Source organism: Bos mutus, chromosome 8, assembly GCF_027580195.1.
Source record: "Bos mutus isolate GX-2022 chromosome 8, NWIPB_WYAK_1.1, whole genome shotgun sequence".
NCBI classification, from domain to species: domain Eukaryota; kingdom Metazoa; phylum Chordata; class Mammalia; order Artiodactyla; family Bovidae; genus Bos; species Bos mutus.
Window position 1 is genome coordinate 72,713,632 of NC_091624.1, and position 17,878 is coordinate 72,731,509.

At 38.6% G+C, this 17,878-nt stretch overlaps 1 pseudogene; it reads left to right on the plus strand.

The window, feature by feature from the left end:
- Window positions 1-257: 257 nt before the first annotated feature.
- On the plus strand, window positions 258-13,122 carry LOC138988848 (tigger transposable element-derived protein 1-like; annotated as a pseudogene).
- The last annotated feature ends 4,756 nt before the right edge of the window (window positions 13,123-17,878 follow it).

Below are 17,878 nucleotides of genomic sequence, written 5' to 3' on the forward strand. Positions count from 1 at the left end.
TTACCTTAAGTGCCTGGAATCAACAGAAGAAAAAAAGAAGAAGAAAGGCTTCTTCCAGTCTTTGTAGATTGGCTCTGTGTTGGGGCACTCCTTCAATGCCTTATCAAGCAGTTTATAACCTTGCCTTCTCCTTTAAGTTTTGCTTGCACAGAATTTGCAGGCAGGCTAAATGTGAAAGCTTTGGATCTTCTTGGGCTTTTTCTGCGTGTGTGTCTTGCTCTGTGTGTGTTCATGACCTTCTTGATTCTCTGGTGCACATGGAGGCCTTTACAGTCCCTATTCGTGCATATATCTCCTTTCCTAATCTCTTTCTTGTCTCCGCTCTCAGTCTAAGTGTTGTCTCTTTCTCAAAGCTGCTGTATCTAACACCTTTGCCTCTAAATGCTTTCAGCAAAAGCTGCCCAGGAAGTGGCCCCAGCCCTGAGAATGCTCTGAGTAGGATGAAACAAAGGGAAACCTTTGTGTAGGTCCTTAATGGAGCCACAAGAGAGGTCAAGACCCAAAACCACAATGTTTTGAGAATAAGGTTTGTGTTGCTCCCTCTGACTCTAGAAACCTGTACCAGGATTGCAGGCTGCCATCCTCACTACTAGTTTTTGTTTGTTTGTTTTCCTTGAGGAAAGATTCTTAACCTCCAAATTAAATTTCATATATACATGGGAATATTCAGTTTATTTACTCCTTATTGAGTGACTTTTGGTAGTTAGTGCCTTTCAAGGAATTTTTCTGTTTCACCTAAGTTATCAAAATATTGGCATTCTACTATTCATAATATTCTCTTTTAAATATGTGATATGTAGTGATCTCTCATTTTTGATGAAAATATTGGTAGTTTTTGTCTTATGTTACTTCTTTTTTCTCCAGTTTATCTACAGGTCTATAAGCTTTATTGATTTTTTTAAATAACCAACATTTGTGTTTATCTATTTTCTCTTATTGTTTTTCTTTTTTTAATTTCATTGTTTGCAAGTCTTATCTTTTTTACTTTTCACCTTCTATTTGCTGTGATGTTAATTTGCTCTTTTTTTCTTTTTTCATGAAGTAAAAAGCATCTATTATTGATTTGAGATCTTTTCCCCCCTAATATAAGCAGTTGATAGTTTAAATTTGTTTCTAATCACTGCATTCACTGTACCCCACAAATTTTGATATGTAATTTCAATTTTCAGTCATTAAGGTATTTTATAATGTCCCTTGTAATATTTTTCTTTGATCTATAGAAGTCTTTATAATTGTGTTGATTAATTTCCAGATCATCAGTGGTTTTCAAAATAGTTTTCTATTACTTTGCTAGTATGTGAGATGAATACAATTGTGCAGTAGTTTGAACGTTCTTTGGCATTGCCTTTCTTTGGGATTGGAATGGAAACTGACCTTTTCCAGTTCTGTAGCCACTGCTGAGTTTTTCAAGTTTGCTGGCATATTGAGTGCAACACTTTCACAGCATCATGTTTTATAATTTGAAAGAGCTCACCTGGAATTCCATAACCTCTACTAACTTTGTTTGTAGTGATGCTTCCTAAGGCCCACTTGTTTTCCTATTCCAGGTGTATGGCTCTAGGTGAGTGATCACACCATCGTGGTTATCTGGGTCATGAAGATCTTTTTTGTATAGTTCTTCTACGTATTCTTGTCACCTCATCTTAATACTTTCTGCTTCTATTAGGTCCATACCATTTCTATCCTTTCTTGTGCCCATCTTTGCATGAAATATTCCCTTGGTATCTCTAATTTTCTTGAAGAGAGCTCTAGTCTTTCCCATTCTATTATTTCCCTCTGTTTCTTTGCACTGATCACTGAGGAAGGCTTTCTTGTCTCTCCTTGCTATTCTTTGGAACTCTGCATTCAGATGGGTGTATCTTTCCTTTTCTCCTTTGCCTTTCGCTTCTCTTCTTTACTCAGCTGTATGTAAGACCTCCTTAGACAACCATTTTGCCTTTTTTCATTTTTTTTCCTTGGGGATGATCTTGATCCCTGCCTCCTGTACAGTGTCATGAACCTCTGTCCATAGTTCTTCAGGCACTCTATCAGATCTAATCCCTTGAATCTATTTGTCACAGCCACTGTATAATCAAAAGGGATTTAATTTTGGTCATACCTGAATGGTCTAGTAGCTTTCCCTACTTCCTTCAGTTAGAGTCTGAATTTGGCAATAAGGAGTTCATGATCTGAGCCATAGTCAGATACTGGTCTGGTTTTTGCTGACTGTATAGATCTTTTCCATCTTTGGCTGCAAAGAATATAAACAACCTGATTTCGGTATTGACCATCTGGTGATGTCCATGTGTAGAGTCTTCTCTTGTGTTGTTGGAAGAGGGTTGCATTCTCTCAGCAAAACTCTGTTAGCCTTTGCCCTGCTTCATTTTGCATTCCAAGGCAAAATTTGCTGTTACTCCAGATATCTCTTGACTTCCTACTTTTGCATTTCAGTGCCCTATGATGAAAAGGATACCTTTTTTGGGTGTTAGTTCTAGAATGTCCTATAGATCGTCATAGAACTGGTCAGCTTCTTCAGCATTAGTGGTTGGGTTATAGACTTGGATTACTGTGATATTGAATGGTTTGCCTTGGAAATGAACAGAGATCATTCTGTTGTTTTTGAGGCTGCACCCAAGTATTGCATTTAGGACTCTTTTGTTGACTATAAGGGCTTCAGTTCAGTTCAGTTCAGTCACTCAGTTGTGTCTGACTCTTTGTGACCTAATAGACTGCAGCATGCCAGGCTTCCCTGTCCATCACCAGCTCCCAGGCTTGCTCAAACTCATGTCCATCATGTCAGTGATGCCATCTAACCATCTCATCCTCTGCCATCCCCTTCTCCTCCTGCCTTCAATCTTTCCCACCATCAGGGTGTTTTCCATTGAGTCAGTTCTTCACATCAGGTGGCCAGAATACTGGAGTTTCAACTTCAGTATCAGTCCTTCCAACAAATATTCAGGACTGATTTCCTTTAGTATTGACTGGCTGGATCTCCTTGCAGTCCAAGAGACCCTCAAGAGTCTTCTCCAACACCACAGTTCAAAAGCATTTTTGAATTGTTCAGTGCTCAGCTTTCTTTATAATCCCACTCTTTTATCCATACATGACTACTGGAAAAACCATAGCCTTGACTAGAAGGACCTTTGTTGGCAAAGTAATGTCTCTGATTTTTAACATGCTGTCTAGGTTGGTCATAGCTTTTCTTCCAAGGAGAAAGTGTCTTTTAATTTCATGGGTGCAGTCACCATCTGCAGTGATTTTGGAGTCCAAGAAAATAAAGTCTCTCACTATTTCCATTGTTTCCCCATCTATGTATCCTTTTCATTATAGGGGACTGAAATGAAAAAGGAGGAAATCAAGAGATACCTGGAGTACAACAAATTTGGCCTAGGAGTGCAAAATGAAGCAGGACAAAGGCTAACAGAGTTTAGCTAAGAGAACACACTGGTCATAGCAAACACCCTCTTCCAACAACACAAGAGAAGTCTCTACACATGGACATCACCAGATGGTCAATACCAAAATCAGATAGTTTATATTCTTTGTAGCCAAAGATGGAGAAGCTCTATACAGTCAGCAAAAACAAGACCAGGAGCTGACTGTGGTTCAGATCATGAATTCCTTATTGCCAAATTCCGACTTAAATCGAAAATAGGGAAAACCAATACACCATTCAGGTATGACCTAAATCAAATCTCTTATGATTATACAGTAGAAGTGACAAATAGACTCAAGGGATTAGATCTGATAGAGTGCCTGAAGAACTATGGACAGAGGTTTGTGACATTGTATAGCAGGCAATGATGAAAACCATCCCCAAGAAAAAGAAATGCAAAAAGGCAAAATGGTTGTCTGAAGAGGTCTTGCAAATAGCTGAAAAAAGAAGAAAAGTGAAAGGCAAAGGAGAAAAGGAAAGATATACCCATCTGAATGCAGAGCTCCAAAGAATAGCAAGGAGAGGTAAGAAAGCCTTCCTCAGTGATCAGTGCAAAGAAACAGAGGAAAATAACAGAACAGGAAAGATTAAAGCTCTGTTCAAGAAAATTAGAGATACCAAGGGAATATTTCATGCAAAGATGGGCACAAGAAAGGATAGAAATGGTATGGACCTAACAGAAGCAGAAGATATTCAGAAACGGTGGCAAGAATACACAGAAGAACTATACAAAAAAGATCTTCATGACCCAGATAACCACGATGGTGTGATCACTCACCTACAGCCAGACATCCTGGAATGCAAAGTCAAGTGGGCCTTAGGAAGCATCACTGCAAACAAAGCTAGTGGAGGTGTTGGAATTTCAGTTGAGCTCTTTCAAATCCTGAAAGATGATGCTGTTAAAATGTTGCACTCAATATGCCAGCAAACTTGGAAAACTCAGCAGTGGCCACAGAACTGGAAAAGGTCAGTGCTCATTTCAATCCCAAAGAAAGGCAAGGCCAAAGAATGTTCAAACTACCACAAAGTTGCACTCATCTCACACGCCAGCAAAGTAATGCTCAAAATTCTCCAGTCTAGTCTTCAACAGTATGTGAACAATGAACTTCTAGATTTTCAAGCTGGATTTAGAAAAGGCAGAGGAACCAGAGATCAAATTGCCAACATCCACTGGATCATCAAAAAGGCAAGAGAGTTCCAGAAAAATATCTATTTCTGCTTTATTGAGTACACCAAAACCTTTGACTGTGTGGATCACAACAAACTGGAAAATTCTTCAAGAGTTGGGAATAACAGCCCATCTTACCTGCCTTCTAAGAAATCTGTATGCAGGTCAAGAAGCAATAGTTAGAAATGTACATGGAATAACAGACTGGTTCCAAATTGGGAAAGGAATACGTCAAGGCTGTATATTGTCATCCTGCTTATTTAACTTATATGCAGAGTACATCATGTGAAATGCCGGGCTGGATGAAGCACAAGCTGGAATCAAGATTGCTAGGAGAAATATCAATAACCTCAGATATGCAGATGACACCACCCTGATGGCAGAAAGTGAAGAGGAACTAAAAAGCCTCTTGATGAAAGTGAAAGAGGAGAGTGAAAATGTTGGCTTAAAACTCAACCTTCAGAAAACTAAGATCATGACATCTGGTCCCATCACTTCATTGAAAATAGATGGGGAAGCTATGCGGGCTACTCCATTTCTTATACTCTATTTTTGCCCACAGTAGTAGGTATAATGGTCACCTGAATTAAGTTCACCAATTCCAGTCCATTTTAGTTCGCTGATTCCTAAAATATCGATGTTCACTCCTGCTATCTTCTGTTTGACCACTTTCAAGGCAGGCTCTCTCAATTTCCTATTTACCCTCAATCATTTATCTCTGTTAATCTGGGGCATATGGATGGTTGATGGGAAATTTAAAACACTGCAACACTGTCTTAGAAAAAAGCAGCAGCTTCTTTCATTTATTCTTTCTTTTTAAAATTTATTTATTTATTTATGTGGCCATGTTGGATCTTAGTTTTGGCTTGCAGAATTTTCATTGCTTCATGTGGAATCTTTCACTATGGTACATGGACACTCTAGTTGTGGCACCTGGGCTTCAGAAGTTGCCATGTGCAGACTTAGGTACTCCAGGGCATGTGGGATCTTAGTTCCCTGACCAGGGATTGAACCCATTTCATCTGCATTGCACAGCAGGTTCTTAACCACTGGAACACCAAGGACATCTCCAGCAGTTTCTTTTTTCACTACATTTCCTCCTGGTTGTTGTATGTTTTTGACTAGGTTACAGAGTTCTTCAGAAGTGAATTATAACTTTTTTTAAAGAGTCATTTTTTACTAAGGTATAACATACATTTCACGTGTACGTTATATCCTACTTCTATATACACTACAGCATGCTAACCACCAAAAAGTTAGTTTCTATTCATTACCATACAGTTAGTCCCCTTTACCTGTTTCAATCTATCGCCTCCACTGCTCCTTCCCTTCTGTGCTCTGTATCTGTGTGTTTATTTGTGTTTAGTTTGGTTACTTAATATATTGTTTGCTTGTTTTTATATTCCACATATAAGTGAAATTGTATGATATTTATCTTACTTCATCTGACTTGTTTCATCTTAGCATAGTACCCTCAAGGTCTATTCATGTTGCTGCTGATGGCAAGAATTTACCCTTTTTATGGATGAGTAGTGTTCCATTGTATATGTAAATGATATCTTATTTATCCATTCATTCAATGATGGGAACTTAAATTGTTTCTATACCTTGGCTACTGTAAATAATATTGTGATGAACATATAGGAATGCATATATCTTTTCAAGTTAGTATTTTTGTATTCTTTGAATAAATACCCAGTAGATAGTCATCCAGTTTCTTTCTGTCTCTCTCTTTCTCCCTCCCTCCCTCTTTCTCTTTGCATGTGGCTATAAAGTTTTTTGACACTATTTATTGAAGAGACTGTCCTTTCTCCATTGCATTTTCTTTGCTCTTTTGTTGTAAATTAACTGTTCATATATGTGTGGGTTCATGTTAGGGGTCTCAATTCTGTTTTGTTGATCTGTGTATCTGTTTTTCTGCCAATACCATGTTGTTCTGATTGCTATAGCTTTGTAATATAGTTGGATTCAGGAAATGTGACACCTCCAGTTTTGTTTCTTTTTCTCAGGATTGCTTTAGCTATTCAGGATCTTTTGTGATTCCATATAAACTTTAGAATTTTTTTGTTCTATTTCTGTTAAAAATGTTCTTGGAATTTTGATAGAGATTGCATCAAATCTGTAGATTAGGTAATATAGACACTTTAGCAATATTAATTCTTCTAATCCATGAGTGCAGAATATCTTTCCATTTATTTGTGTCTTTTTCAGCTTTCAACAGTACCTTATCATTTTCAATATACAGGTGTTTAACTCCAATCACTGCAGATGGTGACTGCAGCCATGAAATTAAAAGACGCTTACTCCTTGGAAGGAAAGTTATGACCAACCTAGATAGCGTATTCAAAAGCAGAGACATTACTTTGCCAAAAAAGGTTCATCTAGTCAAGGCTATGGTTTTTCCAGTCATCATGTATGGATGTGAGAATTGGACTGTGAAGAAAGCTGAGTGCCGAAGAATTGATACTTTTGAACTGTGGTGTTGGAGAAGACTGTTGAGAGTCCCTTGGACTGCAAGGAGATCCAACCAGTCCATTCTGAAGGAGATCAGCCCTGGGATTTCTTTGGAAGGAATGATGCAAAAGCTGAAACTCCAGTACTTTGGCCACCTCATGCGAAGAGTTGACTCATTGGAAAAGACTCTGATGCTGGGAGGGATTTTGGGCAGGAGGAGAAGGAGACGACAGAGGATGAGATGGCTGGATGGCATCAGTGACTCGATGGACGTGAGTCTGAGTGAACTCCAGGAGATGGTGATGGACAGGGAGGCCTGGCGTGCTGCAATTCATGGAGTCGCAAAGAGTCGGACATGACTGAGCAACTGAACGAAACTGAACTGAACTACCTCCTTGGTTAAATGTATTTCTAGGTATTTTAGTCTTTTTGTTGCAATTGTCAGTGGGATTATTTTTCTAATTTCTCTTTCAGCTCTCTTATTGTTAATGAGATAGCCACAGAGTTTTTGCATGTTGATTTTGTACCTTTTGACTTTATTATGTGCATTTATTAATTTCTAACAGATTTTTGGAGGAATCTTTATGGTTCTGTTTCTATAAAATCATGCTATTTACAAATAGTGATAGTTTTACTTCTTCCTTTCCGATTTGAATGCCTTTTATTTCAATATTGAGTCATATCTTTAAAGCAGCGTTAATTTTCTGGTATTGCCATCAATACCTTACAGTTCTATGTCATACAATTCATCACCCATGTTTGGATGATATGTGAAGGTGAGAATGCTTTTGCTCTATTTTCAAATTTGGTCAGTGATTCTATGGAAGGTTAAGCTTCTTTTTTGCTGTTTTTAATTAGGTTGTATTTCCTCTTCCAAGTACTCCTAATTTTTACCTTGTAGACCTGAACCTCCAAAGGCAGGAGTGCTGGAGATTCTTGTGCCAAGGAAGGCCTGGTGCTGAATGGTGAAGGAAATGGCTAAAGGGCTTTGTTTTAGTGAGTTATAGAGAAGACTTTCCAAGCTGAGTGTCTGTCTTTACAAAAACTGTGCATTCTTGTTTGAATGTTCAAGCCTTTTGAAGGCTGCTAAATGTGCTGGGCTTCACTTCATAGCTGTAGATCTCCAATACAGCAGAGATATCTAGGGGTATTGCTGGCTATACAAGTTCCCAGAAATTAAGTATGAGTATTCATGAGTGTCTTTTTATGCCTGCTGGATTCCTATATCTTATGGGGCAAGAGATGATGAGGGCAGTTTATCAACTCTAGTCCAATACTATGAATTTCACCTTAACTTGAGAATGGGTTTATCAGGAACACGTAGAGTTGTGTCTCAACTCTAGCTGTCCATTGGAACCAACTGGGAAACTTACAAAAACACCAATGCCTGGGCTTCTACCTAGCCAAATTGAATCAGAGCTCCTGGGGGTATGGTTCCCAGCACTGGTATTTTTTTCAAAAGTCCTGAAGGGACTGTCACATGTAACCACAAATTAGAAATCTTTAACTTAGAGAAATGATTTTCAAACTCACCTGCACATTAGAGTCACCAGGGGAATTTAAAAATATCCAAATACCCAGGCTTCACCCTGAACCAATTAAGTCAGAATATGTGGGAGTAAGACCCATGCATCAGTATTTTTTTTTTCAGCTACCCAGATGATTAATATGTGACCAAGTTTGGGAACCTTTTAAAAACTCTCTTCTTCTCTATGTAAACTAGTTCATGCCTAATACAGATATGCTGTTTGCTCTGAGTTAACTATATCACTGCTTCTCAAATATATATGTTCATATGATTACGCTGGGGTTTGTTAAAATGCATATTCTGAATCAGCAGAGGTAGCACTGAGATTCTGCGTTCCCAACAAGATCCCAGATGATACCAATGTTACTGGTTAAGTGAACCACACTTTGAGTAGCAATGAGTCTTGCCATTGTATGGTCATCTAGATGAATCTTCAATTGAGAAAATAAAAAGACACAATATAGATTTTCATATACAGGCCAATAGTTTAAGATGCTTGCTCCTTGAAGGAAAGTTATGACCAACCTAGATAGCATATTCAAAAGCAGAGACATTACTTTCCAATAAAAGTTCATGTAGTCAAGGCTATGGTTTTTCCTGTGGTCATGTATGGATGTGACAGTTGGACTGTGAAGAAGGCTGAGCACCAAAGAATTGATGCTTTTGAACTGTGGTGTTGGAGAAGACTCTTGAGAGTCCCTTGGACTGCAAGGAGATCCAACCAGTCCATTCTGAAGGAGATCAGCCCTGGGATTTCTTTGGAAGGAATGATGCTAAAGCTGAAACTCCAGTACTTTGGCCACCTCATGGGAAGAGTTGACTCATTGGAAAAGACTCTGATGCTGGGAGGGATTGGGGGCAGGAGGAGAAGGGGACGGCAGAGGATGAGATGGCTGGATGGCATCACTGACTCGATGGACGTGAGTCTGAGTGAACTCCGGGAGTTGGTGATGGACAGGGAGGCCTGGCGTGCTGCGATTCATGGAGTCGCAGAGTCGGACACGACTGAGCAACTGATCTGATCTGATCTGATCTGACCCTGCACTTAAATTCTGGTAGAATATGATAGTTAATTTGGGAAACTTAATTAAACAATTAGGGCAAAATAGTTGTCCTAGATAATGTTGGAATGTTTCAGATAGAACCACTTGTCAGATAGGCTTTAAAAAAGATTCAAGCACTGGATGGTTTACAATACTAGAGCAGTGGCAGAATTCCTTAAAAATTTATCTCCAAAACCATTGTGTAAAGCAGAAATAATAACTATACAGACTTTACTATGATTTAAAATTTTTTGTATTTGATGGGAAGTTATGCAGATGTTCCTGGACACCCTGAACCATTTCCATACAACCTCTGATCCCTCTGAGCATGGACTGAAATCCTTTGATTTAATGTACAGAGAATGCAAGAAATCTATTCTGAGGAAATCAGTTAGATTTAAGTTGAGCATACATTTGAAATCTTTGTTTATGTAATAGCTCGTAGTCACTGGAGTAATTTAGTTATTCATTATTTATTTGAAAAAAAACTTTCATTGTTGACTTTTTATGAATCAGACATAATTCTAGGAAATGGAAATACCAGTGGGAAGATCTATTCAAAATTAACAGAGGAGATAATTTTTATTCAGTTCAGTTCAGTCACTCAGTCATGTCCGACTCTTTGCAACCCCATAGACCACAGCATACCAGGCTTCCCTATCCATCACCAATTTCCAGAGCTTGCTCAAACTCATGTCCATCGTGTTGGTGATACCATCCAACCATTTTATCCTCTGTCATCCCCTTCTCTTCCTGCCTTCAATCTTTCCCAGCATCAGGGTCTTTTCCAATGAGTCATTTCTTTGCATCAGGTGGTTAAAGTATTGAAGTTTCAGCTTTAGCATCAATCCTCCCAATGAATGTTCAGGATTGTATTCCTTTAGGATTGACTGGTGTGATCTCCTTGCAGTCCAAGGGACTCTCAAGAGTCTTCTCCAACACCACAGTTCAAAAGCATCAATTCTTTAGTGCTCAGCTTTTATATGGTCCAACTCTCACATCCATACATGACTACTGGAAAAACTTTGACTAGACAGACCTTTGTCGACAAAATAATGTCTCTGCTTTTTAATATGCTGTCTAGGTTGGTCATAGCTTTTCTTCCAAGGAGCAAGCATCTTTTAATTTCATGGCTGCAGTCACTATCTGCAGTGATTTTAGAGCCCAAGAAAATAAAGTCTGTCACTGTTTCCATTGTTTTTCCATCTATTTGCCATGAAGTGATGGGACCAGATGCCATGATCTTAGTTTTTTGAATGTTGAGTTTTAAGCCAACATTTTCACTCTCTTCTTTCACTTTCATCAACAGACTCCTTAGTTCTCTTCGCTTTCTGCACATCTGAGGTTATTGATATTTCTCCTAGCAATCTTGATTCCAGCTTGTGCTTCATCCAGCCTGGCATTTCACATGATGTATTCTGCATATAAGTTAAATAAGCAGGGTGACAATATACAGCCTTGATGTACTCCTTTCCCAATTTGAAACCAATCTGTTGTTCCATGTCCAGTTCTAACTGTTGCTTCTTGACCTGCATACAGATTTCTCAGGAGGCAGGTAAGGTGGTATGGTATTCCCACTTCTTGAAGAATTTTCCATGGTTAGATGTGAGCCATACAATCAAAGGCTTTGGCGTACTCAATAAAGCAGAAGTAGATTTTTTTCTGGAACTCTCTTGCCTTTTTGATGATCCAGTGGATGTTGGCAATTTGATCTCTGGTTCCTCTGCCTTTTCTAAATCCAGCTTGAACATCTGGAAGTTCATGGTTCCCATACTGTTGAAGACTGGACTGGAGAATTTTGAGCATTACTTTGCTGGCGTGTGAGATGAATGCAATTGTGCAGTAGTTTGAACATTCTTTGGCCTTGCCTTTCTTTGGGATTGAAATGAGCACTGACCTTTTCCAGTTCTGTGGCCACTGCTGAGTTTTCCAAATTTGCTGGCATATTGAGTGGAGCACCTTAACAGCATCATCTTTTAGGATTTGAAATGCTCAACTGGAATTCCAACACCTCCACTAGCTTTGTTTGTAGTGATGCTTCCTAAGGCCTACTTGACTTTGCATTCCAGGATGTCTGGCTCTAGGTGAGTGATCACACCATCATGGTTATCTGGGTCATGAAGATTTTTTTGGTAAAGTTTATTTTTATTATGTATTTATTTATGTTAAATATTTATTTATATACATAAAATTTTGTATTTTATTTCATTTTTATTAACAAATTGAAACATATGCAGAAATTCAGGGAAAAAAAGCTGTGCTAAAGTGCAAGGTGAAGCAGCAAGTGTTGATGCAGCTGCAGCAAGTTATCCAAATCTAGCTAAGATGAAGTTGACTACACTAAACAACAGATTTCCAATGTAGATGAAAAGCCTTACATTAGAAGAAGATGGCATCTAGGATTTTCATTGCTAGAGAGGAAAAGTCAATGCCTGCTTCAAAGCTTAGGACAGGCTTTTCTTTTTAGAGATTAATGTAATTGTGACTTTAATTTGGAGCCAGTGGTCATTTCAGAAATCCTAGGACCCATAAACACTACACTAAATCTACTCTGTGCTGTATAAACAGCACTACAGTCTAAATGACGGCACATCTGTTCACAACATGGGTTACTGAATACTTTAAGTCCTCTGTGGAGACCTACTGCTCAGAAAAAAAAAAAAAAAAGATTCCTTTCAAAATATTACCGCTGGTCATACCAGGAGTTCGGATGTGCAGTGAATTTAATGTTGTTTTCATGCCTATTACCACAGCATGAATTCTGAAACCCATGGCTCAAAGAGTCATTTTGACCTCAAGCCATATTATTTAAGAAATACATTTTTTAAGGCTATAGCTTGTCCTTGATGGATCAGTGCCAAGTCACTTGAACACCTTCTAGGAACTGACCATTTTAAATGTCATTAAGAACATTCAAGTTTCATGGGAAGAGATCAAAATATCAACATTAATAGGAGTTTGGAAGAAGTGATTCCAACCCTCATGGATGATTTTGAAGGTTTCAGGACTTCAGTGGAGGAAGGAACTGCAGATGTGGTGGAAGAAGCCAGGGAACTAGAATCAGAAGTGGAGCCTGAGGATGTGACTGAACTACTGCAATCTCATGATAAAAATTTTATGGATGAGGGATGGTTTCTTATGGGTGAGCAAGGAAAGTGGTTTCTTGAGATGGAAGCTACTCCTGGTGAAGATGTTATGGAGATTGTTGAAATGACAGCAAAGGATTTAGAATACTATATAAACTTTGTTGATAAAGCAGCAACAGGATTTGAGAGGGTCAACTCCAATTTTGAAAGAAGTTCTACTGTGAGTAAAATGCTATCAAACATCATTGCAGGCTACAGAGAAATCATCTGTGAAATAAAGAGTCAATTAATGTGGCAAGCTTTCTTGTGTTCCAATTGCCTGTGTTAATAAAATGAAATAGCCATGCCAACCTTCAGCAACCATCACCCTGATCAGTCAGCAGCCATCAACATCGAGGCAAGACCCTCAGCTAGCAAAAATATTATGACTTGCTGAAGGTTAAGATGATGCTTAGCATTTTTTAAGTAATAAAGTATTTTTAATATTAATTTATTTGGCTGCACTGGGTCTTAGCTGCAGCACATGGGATCTTTGATCGTCTCTGTGGCATGAGTTCCCTTGTTCCCTGCATTGGGAATACAGTCTTAGCCACTGGACCACCAGGAAGTCCCAATAAAGTATTTTTAAATTAATACATGTATACTTTTTTTAGACATCATGCTATTGCACTTAGTAGACTACTGTATAGTTTAAGCATAACTTTTATATATGTGGGGAAGTCAAAAAATTCATGTGACTTGCTTTATTGCTGTGGTCCAGAACCAAACCCTCAATATTTCAGAGGTATTCCTCTAATCGTGAAGCACAGAATACAAGGAGGGACTGTGTGAGAGAAGAATCCTTGTGGCTGCCAAACTCAGACTAAGTCGGGAGAAGATAGTTCTCCAAAGCATGAGGGCCACCCTGATTTAATAGGCAAAACCTGTTTGGAGTACAGTTGTCCCTCCATGTCCTTTGGTTCTGAATCCATGGATTCAACCAACCTCGGATTAATAATATTAGAAAAAAAATTGCAGAAAGTTCCAAGAAGCAAAATTTGAATTTGTCATATGCAGGCAACTATTTACATAGTATTTACATTTAAACTTTTTGTTGTTGTTCAGTCACAAAGTTGTGTCTGACTCTCTGTGACCCCATGAACTGCAGCTTGCCAGGCTTTAGATGGTATTAAGTATTATAAGTAACGCTGGTGACTTAAAGTAGGTGGGCAGATGTGCATAGGTTATATCCAAATACTGTGCCATTTTATATAAGAGACTTGAGTATCCACAGATTTTGGTATCCTAGGGTTATCCTGGAACGAGTCATCCTTGGTTACTGAGGGATGACTATAATACAGGTGAAGCTGGCAAGCTGACAGCAGAAGCTTCTCTACAACTCTGCTGCCTTCGATAGTTCTACCTCCTCTATTTCTAGGTCACCCTCTCAAGTACCCTAACTCCAAGCATCCTTCAAACAGTCCCTTACTGGACAAACCATTAATTTTTTTTTCTATTGTCCCCACCTACCTCATATCTTCATTCTCTTGCTTACTGAATTAAAATTCCATGATCAACTGTTATAATCAGTGATTTGCATACACCCTCAACTCCCTTGTCTCTTTTTCACTTCCTCTTACTCATCCAGGAAAACTCCAACATTGCTTTAATTAAGCTTTCTCTATTCCGAGCTTTGTCTTGTGCAGCTGAATGTGGGTGGGAAAAAACCCACAGCTGTGCTGCAGGGCCCGATTTCACATTCTTGATGTCTAGTGGGCTCTTTCACTGCCTGATTATCAAACTACATCTCCTTGGTCTTTTCACCTTCTGTTATTCTAAGTGACTTCTTCGTGCCTTCTCTGTTATCTTCAAACCTCAACGTCTTTACCCCCTCCCACCCAAATTCACTGTCAGTTGATGATGATCTTGCATCCTATACACAGAAAAAAAAACTAGAATCAGTTCGTGAACAGAACACTCATCTGTCAGGGTTGTCGCCATGTAACCTGCTTTCTTTTACTGTTTGGAGGTGCTTTACTGAAGGGAATCTCCTGGGAGGTAGGTAGCTGGCTTATGGCCTCTGGTTGATTTACTTTAGTTTCACTGCAGTTTATACCGAAGGCCCTCCCCATTGCCCCTTGGGCTTCCCCCAGCCAGTGACTGAGCATGGTGTGAGTACCAGAAATGGGTCATTTTTCCTCCACGTACAGTTCCTCTAATAGGCAATCCTGCTTGAAGACTCCCTATTGAACCAGTTAAGACTTTCTGAGTGGTACTGCAGTTTTGAGTCTTCCTACCTAATCTTCTGTTTTTCTTTCCCATTTAAAAAATATTTATGGAGATATGCTTCACATACTATACACTTCACCTATTTACAGTGTATAATTCATTCCTTTTCATTATATTCACAGTTATACAACCATCACTCCAGTCAATGTTAGAACGTTTTCATTACTGCCTAAAAAACCCATACCCTTTAGCTGTCAACTCTCCAAATCTTCCAAGCCTTTGATAACCATTAATTGATGTCTTTATAGATTTGGGTCTCCTGGATAATTCATGTAAGAGCAATCATATACTTTGTGGTCATTTGTGACTAACTTAGCATGTTTTCAAGGCTCATCTATATTGTAGCATGTATCAGTACTTCCTTTTTTATTGCTGAAAATATTTCATTGTCTGGGCATACCACATTTTATTTATTCATCAGCTAATAGATATTCAGGTTGTTTCAACTTTTTGTCAATTGTAAATAGTATTTCTGTGAGCATTCTGTACAAGTTTTTGAAAGGATATTTATCTTCATTTCTCTGGTGTTTATACCTAGGAGTAGAATTGTTGGTCCATATGATAACTCTGTGTTTAACCCTTTGAGGAACTACCCAATCCTCTTTTACTTCTTCTGTTTTTCCCCAAGTCTCGGGCTTGCAGAATGGTCTGAAGGCACTTTGTACCTACTCCTGATCTCTTTTGTCTTAACCCTTCACAGATTTTCTCCTGGTAAACCTCTGGCACATCTGATTTTATCCTGGTACCTACTTCTCATAAGACCTACACTTGTACATCCTGGATGAATGCTCTGTCCTCTCATGTAAGGCCATACTTTTCATTTATGATCTAGATTCTGTCTTCTCTTCCTATTTAAGAACATTGCTCTAGCAATTCCCCTTTTCCTTCCTTCAACATAAATTGCTACCTTTCATCTGGACCATTCCATTGGATTACATACACACTGTTATTTCTCACAATTGTTCAATTAATTAAACAATTATTCTTTTTGTCCTACTTCCCTTTCCAGCACTTTCCATCTTTCTCTCTTCTACTTTAACACAACTGCTTATCTGATTTCTCCTCTTACATACCTAATAAGCTTCCCATGCTTAACATATCAAAAAAACTTAAGTGGGTGGATAGGAAATAAAATGAAAACATTTTGAACATGCTCTAATTAGAGACTAGTTCTCCTGAGCCCTTCTAGAAGAAACTAATAAAGGATGAACTGGGAGATAAAGAAACTATAGCAGAATGACTGAAGAATATTGACTCACTTATTGTAGGATTAAGAATATAGATTATAGCTACAGAACATAATGCAAATTTTTAAAAGACATAAGTTATTAAAGTCGTTCCAATCAATACTACCCATTTGTAAAGCTCAAATGACATCTTTAAGAGAACATCTTTGTGGAGAGACAGAGCTAACTTCAAATAGCAACTTTAATACTTAGCAGCTATGTTACTTTGGACCAGTTAATTTTGCTGAGTTTCATTTCTTGGGGGCAAAATAGAAAGAATTCTTTCCTAAAAGAATGTAGAACAAAAATCATGAAGAATTCATTCACTGAATAGATATTTATTAGCACATACCATTTGCCATGCACTGTCCAAGGTGCTAGGCATACAATACAAATAAAACAGACAAAGAACTACTTTATAACTGAGGGAAGACAAACAAACAAATAAATGAAATATATGTGAAATGGTCATGAGTGTCATGTGTGCATGCGTGCTAAGTCCACTGTAGCCTGCCAGGCTCCTCTATTCATGGGATTCTCCAGGCAAGAATACTAGAGTGGGTTGCCATGCCCTCCTCCAGGGATCTTTGCAACCCAGGGATTCAATCTGCATCTTCTGTGACTCCTGAATTGTAGGCTGATTCTTTACCACTGAGCCGCCAGGGAAACCCAATGAGTGTCATGGAGAAAACCAAATCAGGGTATTGATATAGGGAGTGCTGGAGGCTGGGATACATTGGGATTTCAATTACATCTCATCTGAAGGATGCGATACGGAGCATGTTACGTGGATATAGGAAGGTGGGGAAGGGGTCTAGGAAAAGTCACTGCCCTGATTCCTGCAGCTGCAGTTACTGTTATAGCTCTTGTAATGATCCATTTTGACTTCCCCGAAGCAGCAACTCTGACGTCTACAACTTCAGACCAAAGTCTTCCAGGGGCATACCTCCATGGTTGTGCTCTATAACTGAGCCACAGAAAGCTCTATCTTGAGCTGTCAGTTTCTTACAGAGGCCCTGGATATATCAGTATTTTATTTGAATGTTCTTGATTAAATTCTTTCTCTCCATTCTCTTCCTGACTGTGACACAGGTGCTGGATGTCTGGGCTGGAAGGCAATCTTGAACACCACCATCCTATGCTTAACTCAGTTATCACTCAGCTCATCTCCTGATACTCAGTCATTTTCTCCAGGCTACTCTTCTGCACCTCATCTTCTTCCCTTAAGGTGAGGGAATTAATTCCATATCCAGAACTCTACCCAGGCAATTGAAGTGGTAACTTTTTTCCTGATAGCCTAGTGTATTATTAATACAGAACCCTCATTTTGTACCTACTTTTGTTCTTTTTCATTAACCACTTATATGACAGTATTTATTTAGCACCTATTTCATGTCAAACTTTGATTGATACTGGATATGTGGTGGGGAAAGAAACAGATCTGTTTCCTGCCTTTATAGTCTGCAGGAGTGACTTTGAATGCTTATTCCATTGATTCTTCCTACACCTACACTACCAGCCAAAGAATAGGTACATTGCTTGGACTGCATTGTCTTTTTTTGCAACCTTTGTAGAATATAGTATCTATGCTTGATGATTGTATCTCATCAATGATCTTTATGGTGATTATGGTAAGGTTCTTCAGCATCAACCCTTTCTGATTTCAGAATTTGATTTCTGTTGTATACTC